The sequence below is a fragment of the Aotus nancymaae genome, unplaced genomic scaffold (assembly GCF_030222135.1).
Source record: "Aotus nancymaae isolate 86718 unplaced genomic scaffold, 86718_ANA_hifiasm-v0.15.2.pri h1tg000011l, whole genome shotgun sequence".
NCBI classification, from domain to species: Eukaryota; Metazoa; Chordata; class Mammalia; order Primates; family Aotidae; genus Aotus; species Aotus nancymaae.
In genome coordinates this window covers 82,643,105-82,653,724 of record NW_026988422.1, presented here as the reverse complement: position 1 = coordinate 82,653,724, position 10,620 = coordinate 82,643,105, and the positions used below count along the sequence as shown (strand labels likewise).

General features: G+C 49.2%; 1 long non-coding RNA gene across 2 annotated transcripts; it reads left to right on the top strand.

Moving 5' to 3' along the window:
* The first annotated feature begins 507 nt into the window (after window positions 1-507).
* LOC105730206 (uncharacterized) lies at window positions 508-8,569 on the top strand. Of its 2 annotated transcripts, XR_002479341.2 has the most exons (4): window positions 508-594; window positions 1,095-1,186; window positions 2,402-2,925; window positions 5,960-8,569. It is a non-coding gene; the product is annotated as an uncharacterized LOC105730206 (long non-coding RNA). The 2 variants fall into 2 exon arrangements; XR_001110428.3 differs by lacking the exon at window positions 5,960-8,569 and having other exon boundaries at window positions 2,402-4,018.
* Window positions 8,570-10,620: the final 2,051 nt, after the last annotated feature.

Here is a 10,620-nt window from a genome sequence, read left to right as displayed (position 1 = left end):
CTCCCGAGGGCACGTTGCACAACGAGGAATAAATTCTCCCAGATTATTACTTCTGTATCACCTTGAAAGCCCCATGCTTCTTCAGTGTGATGGCAGCAAGCACGGTGAGTGATGGATAAAGGAATAGTGGCAGCAGTGAACTTCAGAGGATGGAGGAAAAACACCCCAGTCAGCTCAGAATAAGATCCCGCGCATGGTTATGTAACAAAACCAGGTGTGTGGGCACTTCCGTTGAGCCATGGTCCTGCTTCCCAAATTGACTGGTGAAGAAATTTCTAGTGAAGGCCCCTTCAGTCAACGCGGAGTAACTGTACACATGCCTTTCTGGACCTGGTGTCAATGGGCTGGCCAACCAACCACACTTGGCTGCTGGCCTACATTTCCCAGCTTCCCTGGAGGTGGGGGGACTCATGTGACTGGCTCTGGCCAATGGGCTGTGACTAGAGGTGATGGGTGTCACTTCTGGGCTGAGGCAGTTATGAGCCTGTGGGACTCCCCTGTCTTCCTCTTCCCCTGCCATGGAGGCGCTGGAGGCCACGAGGGGTGGCTAGAGGGATAGGAGGGCCACCAACAGCCTACAGCAAAAGAGGACATGTGAGTCTTTCTTGTGTAAACTTCTTAAAGAGATTGAGTTGTGCAGCGGCCCAGCCTGGGTTACCCTAACATGAGGAGGTGGACACAACAGGACCCGCGTCATTGGAAAACCCGACTTTGAACCCTGGCTGTGCTGCTACTGCCTGTGCAGCCTGGAGCTAGTTGCATAGCTTGGCTTCCCTCCTGTAAAATGAGATGCCGATGTCTAACTCAGGCAGTGGTGGGGGGCGCGGGGGGCGGGGATTAGGAAGAGTGGATGTCGAATGTCCAGCCTGGCGCATAAGAGGGGCACAGTCTGGGTCTGCGTCAGCTCTCTGTGAGCCCTGCCCTGTGGCTTCACTCCCGCTGAAGGCTCAGTCACCTGGGGGGACCATTCCGTGAAGAGCGAGGTCACATCCACCCTGCCATATGTGCCTTTGGTCAAAGTTGCAGAAGCCTGTGGTTGGGCGTGAACCCAGCACTTTGCAGAAGTGTGAACTCTCAATTTACCTCCCCCACAGCCACACACACAGGAACGAAGGCAGCAGAGCCAAGCAGGAACCCGTCCTGCCCCAGGCCTCAGCTTTCTTAAGAGGCTGCATGGGGCAGAAAGGTAAGGTCGTTTCTTCCTCATCCAACGCTTGCAGGAGCAGGGGGGGATCTGATGCCTAGATAATTTCATTTAGTGGGGCGCTTGGGGAGGAGTGAAAACAGCGCTTCTTCACCCTATTATGTCCAGGAGGGTTTTCCTCAAGCACCAGAGAAAGGTGTCTTTTATCTAATTCCCTTTTCCTTGTGCGGTAATCTAGTACTGCGAGTGAGTTCATTGTTTCTCTTGTTTTTAATTCTGTGTTTATTTATTAAACACAAAAATGAAAATGAAACCCAGCTACATACCAAGCTAGCACTTCAGGGGCTGAAGAGTTTCGAAGTCCCAAGCTAGGACACAAGGTGGCAAGGGTCTTGTGAGTGGGAGTTCAGGCTCAACCAGCCGTGGTCTGGGCCTCAGGATATTCGCAGTCCAGTCATTATCGCTCTTTTCCGAGGCTGACAAGGAGGGTCACCAGTTCATGTCAACGTTCTCTTTGCAGATATTAAATGCAGGGAAATCCTTATTTATTTATTTTTGAAGACAGGGTCTGTCACCCAGTCTTGAGTGCAATGATACAATCATTAGCTCACTGCAGCCCAGAACTCACGGGCTCAAATAATCCTCCTGCCTCAGCCTCCCAAGTAGCTGAGACTACAGGCCTGTGCCAGTATGCTTGGCTAATTTTCTTTTCAAATTTTTGCACAGATGGGATCTTACAATGTTGCCCAGGTTGGTCTTGAACTCCTGGCCTCAGGAAGTTCTCCTGACCCTAAAGCGCTGGGATTGCAGGTGTGAGAAACTGCGCCTGGCCTGGGGGGTAATTTCCACCGTGTTTTATGACTTTGTAGAAAAGGCCTGTGGCCTCTGAGCCCCCAGGGCAGGGTCTGTGTCTGGGTAGCTCGGCTCTGCTCACCTGGGCCCGGCTCATTGTCTAGCACAGAGCAGAACCTCGCATTCACTTCCTGGGGTTGGCATAACAAAGTATTGCTAACTGGGTGGCTTCAAACAAGAGGTGCTTATTGTCTGACAAGCAGTGAGGCTTGAAGTCTGAAGTCACCCCGTCTCAGGGCCACGCTCCCCCTCCAGGCTCTCGGGGAAGATCCTTCCTTGCCTCTTCCTAGCTTCTGGTGGTTGCCAGCATTCTTTGGTGTTCCTGGCAGCTGTCTGGGTCCAGTGCCTGCCTCCATTGTCACCGGATGTCTTCACATGGCTGTATTCACATGACTGTCTTTGTAGGAGGACACCAGTCATTGCTTGGAAGGCCCACCTTAATCGAGGATGACCTCATCTTAACTGATTACATTCGCAAAGACCCCAATGCACATTCACGGATACAGGGCTTAGGACTCCAGCGTATTATGGCGGGGGGTACGATTCGACCCACAGCAGAGTGCAGTGCGTAGTCACCAGGTGAACCATGAGGTGCTTTGGGAGCAGGGAGGGCACTGGAAAACGAGGGCGAATGGGCCGCAGAAAGGAGGGCTTTCGTCTAAAACGTGTCTGTGTGTTCAGGCGTTGCGTGGCACTGCGTCGGGCGAGAAAGGCAGTCAGTCGGCTCGGCTCTGCCGAAGCTCAGGCTCTCTCTTCCTAGGGCCGTTGTGCATTTTTGTTGACTATCGATTATTTCCCTTTATTCAGCAACTGCACTGAGGCCAGATCCCAAGCTGAGTTCTGGTGAGATGCACAAGCAAAGGACACAGTTCCTGCCCCCAGGAGCTCCCAGCCAAGCGGGAGAGAAGGCTGTGGAAATGATCCTTCTGGTACCACAGCTGCAGAACTCGGAGGGGGGGATTGGGGGAAAATGGGGCAGAGCCAGATTTTAAAAACCCTGTCCTTAGCCAGGTGTGGTGGTGGGCGCCTGTAATCCCAGCTACTTGGGAGGCTGAAGCAGGAGAATCGCTTGAACCCGGGAAGTGGAGGCTGCAGTGAGCCGAGACCGTGCCACTGCACTCCAGCCTGGGTGACAGAGCAAGACTCTATCTCAAAACAAAAACCAAAAGACAAAAACAAAACCCTGTCTTGAATTTTTGATGTTTATTTTATCCAAGTCAGGGCTCCTGGTCTGAAGAATATTTGACCTCATGACTATTGGGGGACATTGGGGCTCCCTGCCCGGGGTCAGGATGTTCTCTGCAGATATCAGGGCGTAGGTACTGGTGACAAGGGTGCTTTGCTGCCGTGGCCCAGAGCTGGAAGCACACGCTCTCAAAGGCCGATTGTGAAGCTTCCAGGGGAGACGGTCCTCTCAGGAAGAATACGAGCCATCCTGTAGCCTTTGCTGTTCCAGAAGGCTCTGTGGTGAATACATAATTAGGCCCTCTGTAATTACCAGTTTGAATCTGCCTAGGACACTAGGGCTCCCACCCCCTAATTTACCTTATAAATTTATTCTGCTAAAAAAGTCGAAAATGTCAGTCTTCTGTGAAAGCTGCATAAATGAATTATCTCCCCGATGACAGAAGGTGGGGAGCGGGGAGGCTTCCAGAGGACATTCTTCACTGTGAGTGTCGGAAAGTGCTCCACGCTCCTCGAGCACCCAGCAGAGAGCCTAACCAGGCTGCTTCCCAAGCCCACGGAGGGCCAGGTTCCAGCAGGTTCTGTTTAGCTGGTAGGCTGGGTAGCCAGCCCCAGCAGGGTGAGCAGAGATAGCTTTAAAATCAGCCTGTTTGGCCGCTGTGAGAGAGCCTTGCCTTAGCGTGCAGACCCAGTGATGGAGGCCCACAGACGGAAGGAAAGGAAGGAAAAAGCATGGCAGCTTCTTAAAGAAGGTCTCATCCAACCACGTCCCACGTACCTCGCTGCACCCAGGACAGTCTTACACCGTAGCGTGACAATCGCCTCCTTGATTCTTTCACAAAGAATAGTTTTACAAAACTATTTATTACAATGTATGAGGCTGGGCACGGTGGCTCATGCCTGTAATCCCAGCACTTTGGGAGGCCAAGGCAGGAGGATCGCTTGAGGTCAGGAGTTCGAGAACAGCCTGACGAACATGGTGAAACCCCTTCTCTACTAAAAATACAAAAATTAGCCGGGCGTGGTGGCAGGCACTTGTAGTTTCAGCTACTTGGGAGGCTGAGGCAGGAGAATCACTTGAACCTAGGAGGTGGAGGTGGCAGTGAGCTGAGATACTGCCACTGTACTCCAGCCTGCCTGACAGAGCGAGACTCCATCTAAAAAACAAAACATAACAAATGTACGGCAAGTCTTTAATGACATTCTAGGAGGTTTGGGAAACAAAGTTATTTTAAAAGCCCCCCCCTCAGTCCCATAATTCTCACACAATAGCTGCTGCTATTTCTGAATCTCCTTCCAGTCTTTTTTTCATATGGAATCTATTATTTCCTCCCTGAATAATTAGCCACAAGGTTCAGTTGCTACAACCTTTAATTTTTAATTTCTTTCTTTCTTTCTTTTTTTTTGAGATGGAGTTTTGCTCTTGTCGCCTAGGCTGGAGCTCAGTGACAAGATCTCAGCTCACTACAACCTCTACCTCCTGGGTTCGAGCGATTCTCCTGCCTCAGCCTCCTGAGTAGCTGGTGAGCAAGCTGTCCACCACCACGCTCAGCTAATTTTTGTATTTTTAGTAGAGACAGGGTTTCACCATGTTGGCCAGGCTGGTCTCGAACTCCTGGCCCCAGGTGATCCACCCACTTCAGCCTCCCAAAGTGCTGGGGTTGCAGGTGTGAGCCACTGCACCTGGCTGGCCATGGATTTTCTAGTTTGCCTGTGTTAGGTCTTGTACTGAGGCCAGCTGGTTCAGGCACTGATACTCTCCTATGTGCCTGTCACAGGCACAGGAGACACGGTAGGATCTGGACTGTCTGCTTCAAGAAGCTCAGAGCCAAGTGACCTGCCATCAGCAGACAACAACTATAATGTTTTCCTCTGGGTACTGGCAAAGGTTAGCCTGGTCCCTGGCACAAAGTAGGTGTGCTGTGATTTAAATGTGTCCCCTCCAAAATTCACATTGAAACTCAATTTCCACTGTGGTGATAGTCAGAGGTGGGGCCTTTGGGGAGGTGATTGAGTTATGGGTGCTCTGCCCTCATGAGTGGGTTAGGAGGAAAGGGCTGGAGGGAACTAGCTTAGGCCTGTTTGCTCCTCTGCCATGTGAGGATACAGTGTTTGTGCCCTTGGGAGTATGTGGCAACAAGTAACTATCTTGGCAGCAAAGTCTGGGGCCCTCACCAGACACCGAACCTTCTGACATCTTGATCTTCCATTTGCCAACCTCCAGAAATGTGAGAAATCAATGTCTATTTTTTTTTTTTTAGACAGAGTCTTGCTCTGTCACCCAGGCTGGAGTGCAGTGGCGTGATCTTGGCTCACCGCAACCTCCACCTCCTGGGTTCAAGTGATTCTCCTGCCTCAGCCTCCCAAGTAGTTGGGATTACAGGCACCCACCATCATGCCTGGCTAATTTTTGTATTTTTGTAGAGATGGGGTTTCACCATGTTGGTCGGGCTGGTGTTGAACTCCCGACCTCAGGTGATCCACCTGCCTTGGCTTCCCAAAGTGCTGGGATTACAGGCATGAGTCACCGCACCCGGCAATATTTATTCTTTATACGTTACCCAGTCTCAATATTTTGTTACGGCAGAACCAAGACAAGGTGCTTCATCAGTATTGGTTGATTATGTACACCAGTGAAATCTGGGGGAGATTTCCCATTTCATTCCTGAAATGTTGACATGTGTGCTGTAGATTGAGTTGACTGTGAATCTCCTGTTTCATGAGCATAAGGCCTCCATAATAATATCTATCATTTATTCAGTGCCTCCTCTGTGCCAGGCCTGTGCTGGGGGCTTTCTGAGAGCTCATTTGCTGAGATCCTCCCAGAGGCCTTGGATGTAATAGAGGAGGACCTACAATGCTGAGAAGAGAAACCGCACGAAGGCTTGGAGCTGGCAGCGGGTGCACCTTGACCCTGGTGGTCTCGGAGGCGTACATCAAAGCTGTGCGTGCCCCGTCCTGCTTTTCTCACAGGCTGCTGGGAGGACACACTCAAGTCAGGGAAGCAAAAGGGCTGTGTACACTAAAACGCTGTCCCAACATGAGTTGTCTGTTTCAAATTTCACTAGCAGAAACTCTGTCTTACCCCACTCTCTCCATCCATTTCTTGCTGCCTCAATTATCTGGTTTCATAACCATGGTGTTTCTTGTTGGACTTTGCTGTCTATCACAAACAAACAAACTCTCTTCTACTGAGCGAGTATACCGTTTCCTTATTGCAAAGCTGTTTCTCTGTAATTCTCTTCCTTCCTCCATGTCTACCTGGCATTGACTTTGTCTTTGCTGTTCTAGTTCCACATCTGGTGATGTTTCCAGCTGTCTGTTATTCGCTTGCAGGATGGTTGGAAATCAAACCTGGGTAAAGGACAGTGTATTGGTTATACACAGAGACAGAGCTGGGGCAATTTGCGCTCTGCCTCGTGGTGGCTGACTTCAGGCTTCCTGTCTAAGGGGGATAAAAGTCTTCCTCTTCCCAGGATTCGGTGAGATAAACGGCCTAACAATGTAATTAGACAGAATGTCTTTTTGAATGAGCAGGCATTGAGGGTCTTGGAAGAATTTTGCGATCCGCGCTCAGGAGCCTTGAGCCCCGCTGCTTTGCTCCCGCGGCACTCGGGACACACGGCCATAAGTCCATGTGACGGGCTGTGCTGTTACTACTCTAATAGCAGAGCTGGGTCGCCAACTTTTGTTTCCCCTTGCTCTGTTCTTTGGAGCTGGGGTGGTGTGTCAGATTCAGGTTTATCTGAACCTGGAACCCCGGGAGCACCACCTCACAACATTGCCGTCTTTGGGCCTGTCTGTATCCCGTGGTGTGCTTGGCATACAGCAGGCGTCCCGTCCATGTGTGTTGTTGAGGGAACAAATCACGGCCGTGGTTATGATGAGACTGCTACATGGTGGCAGACCAGGCCAGGTGCTTTGCTAAGATCCACTCATCACCGCTTCCACGAAGCGCTGAAGCCCATCTGACAGGGAGAACACGGACCCTGAGAAATGAATGCCCTTTCCCAGCCGACTCAGCCAAAGCCCGAGCCTCCAGATGGGCACCCCTGGCAGCATGTAGCAGGCCGCGGTTTGCAGGGCAGGGGAGCCGTTCTAGTTCAAGGCAGCAGGCAGCCTTCATGGCCGGTGGGGAGGGGGCTGACAGTCACTGGCCATTACTCCCAGTAGCAGGCAGCTTTTAGGGAACGACGCCTCCATTTTTCACTTAGAGGAAACCCTTGATGTGCGCTGTGGCAGTGGCAGAGGTAATCGCATGGATCTGGGAGCTAATGCCACGGCTGTAATTCCTGTCACCTTCTCGCAGCTCACTGGGAGCTTCCGATGAATAACTCGTGGCGTTCGGGGGCTGTGTACATCCGTGGCAGGTGTCACTGTCAGAGGTCGGGCAGGGCACTGGTGCTCCACCTTGCCTTGTCTTTAATTAAAAGAGGAAATATGTCAGAACTGACATGACCACTGTCCAGCCTGCCAGATCCTTTCCCACCACAGAGAAAGCAGCCGTTAAAGATGCTCATCTCAAGAGGAGAACGAGTCTTATGCTTCTGGGGAGAAATCACCATCTGCTGAGGGCTTCCTGGCCTTTGGGGGTCCCCCTGCCACCTCCTCTGGGCCATCAGGGGCTCCCCTGCATTTGCCCCTTAATTGGGAAGTGTAACCCTTCGGGATGGGTTGGAGCATGGGAACAAAACGATTCAGTAAAGTCACAATAAAGCATCCAAAGCCCTTCGTACTTTCCTTTTCCTTTAACTCAATTTATTTTTCATTTTGTGGACAGAGATTTAGTCTGGGTATTAGTTTATGACTTTTACTGAAGGAATTACTCAACACACACACATATAAAAAGGAAATATTATTTTTATCATTTATTTTGTGCCATGTATACCATAGGAGAAAAAAACGGAGCGAAATCACTTCAGTACCGCTGTGTTTTTCATTACAAAGTTATTACATATAGAAATTACTCCAAATTATCTGAAATGAATGGAAATTATGAGGTTTAAATTCCCCAGGTTACTGCAGGCACAGCTCTGGAAATTTATTTTGTCATCTTGCTGAACATAATTGCTACAACAAAATTTCTTCCATTTTACAACTGCAGCATAACTTATTTATGCCGGCGTAGCTGTAATTTTACATCAATAAGTTGCATGGGAAGGAATACACAGGTGGTAATTGAAAACAATAATTTGTGCTGAGGTCCAGGTGGAACGGTTGGCTCAGAAAAAGGCTCCAGTTATTATCGGCAACAGCTTTGTGTCACTGTGGCCTCTTCTCATCCCCTTAGCCAACACCGGTCAGACCATCCAAACACCTTCAATCACATCCCCGTGGCTGCTGTGGTGAGAGCTGCAACTCGTCTGACTTTCCACCAAGGCCCATGTATTCTGCTCTGGAAAGTGAGGCCACGGGGTGCTGGGGGTACCCAGGGAGGCCCGTGCCACCTCTGTGCCAGCCCCTGCCCTTTCCTTCTGCTGCTTTCCAACTTGCCTCTGGGTTGGGTACATTTAGGTACCCGGAGCTAATTAAGGTGTTTGATAGATTTCAATTGGAGTATGAGTTCTTGCCAGAAACATCAACAATTCGATTCCCCAAGCACAACGCAGAGCGTTAAATCCACTAATGCTTTATACATTACTGCGTTCCTTCCCCGCCGGAATGTGTGGTCTGGGTACAATACCGAACCGGTCCCCAAACAGGCGTCCTCTCTTCAGTCTCTAATTGTTCCTGTTAAGCAGATACAAATAATGAAACTGCAGATGCCGGTGCTAAATCCCAACAGCTGATGAATCTACCCGTTTGAATCTGGAGGTCCAAATACAGATTTAAAATAATTGACTGTAAATCTGCCTTATTTAGAATCCAGATCATCAGTGTGGTCTGGGAACAGGTCAGAGATGGTCTTTTTTGCTCCTGTTAATGTTCATTTCATGGTGTGTGTGTGTGTGTGTGTGTGTGTGTGTGTGTGTGTGATGGGGGCAGGCTGGGGAGAGAGAGTGAGGCAGGCAGAGGGGCTTTGTCACAAGTTCAAATGGGAAATGTTATTGCCACATCCATATTATAGAAGCCATTCTTGTTTCAGTGATTCCAAAGGCTTGAAACCACAGTGAAATCAGTTTTATAAAAGGATCCAGATTAAACTAACACCAGAATGCACAGCAATCCAGTGTCTCGGTTTTCCCTGGGTAGCATTAATTATCTTTTGTTGTAGCAAATTGTCTGCCTTGTAAATTGAGCTGAAATGCATCTTCAAGCAGAGGCAATGTTTTAATATGTACATAATAGAACAACTTTCATAACTTCCACATACTATAGAAATATGATTTCATCTTCAATAATGTGCCTGCAGTTAAAACTTTGCGGTGTAGAGCCTTGTTTGTTAGCTTGCAACCTTAACCCTTCTCTATTAAATAGAGAGAAACCACTTACGTGTTTTCTAGGATACAAACTACCTTTGTTGAATTCACTCGAAAGCATCCGTGGCTGTTTCTAAAATGACAAAACAACAGATGAGGTCTCCCAGAGTTCTCTTGCTTTCCCAGCTCTGGAAGGCATATCTGAAACAAGGTGTTGGCTGGTTTTCATTTTTGTTTTTTGGTGAGCGCACCCATTGCAGCATACTCATTAGCTGAGCCTGTCAGAGGGATGCTAGCCTGACTCATGTCTCTCTCTCCTTCTCTGTTCTTCCATAAGTGAGTGCTTCCCCCTCACTTCCTTTGTAGTGCATCACAGCACAGATAGGAGTTTTCAGAGCCTGGGCTTGGGGGTGGGGGAGCCCTCTCTACTGAGTCAGATGTCTACAACTCCAGCTTAGCATTTACTGAAACTTCATCTTTCTCAAACTGCTTAAGGATACAAACTAATTAATCCTCACAGCCTCATAAAACCCTTGTTAGGAAGGTGATCATTACTGCTTCCATCCCCAGTCTTCCCCATTTCCTATCACCAGATACCTCATTGTTGCTAGCTCTGGACGACAGAGGCTGACAGCCAGGGTCGGAACTGAAAATTCCCTTCTGAATCCCTCGTTTGAACCACTTTAACTCTCTCTTTCTCTTTTTTTTTTTCCCTTGTCTGTGCTTTACACAGGGCAGATGGATGGTCACTAGACCACTGAATTCAAACTCATGGATGTGTGTGGGTCTTCAAAACAGAGCTCTCAGCATCTTCAGGAAAATGGTCTTCCTTGCGGTTTCAGTTACACAATTTGAAGACTCAGTGACAAAAGAGAAAGCAGCAGAGAGACCCTTTTGCATAACACACACACACACACACACACACATGCACTCACACCACAGCCACTCGGATCTCTGTATATGTGAGGGGTGGGGGTGGAATTTGGTGCATTCTGATCATCTTCATGAACAATGTTTCCCCAAGTCGACCAACTGGGTGATGCCAGTCCCTACCAAATTTGAATTGATGACTCAACTAAA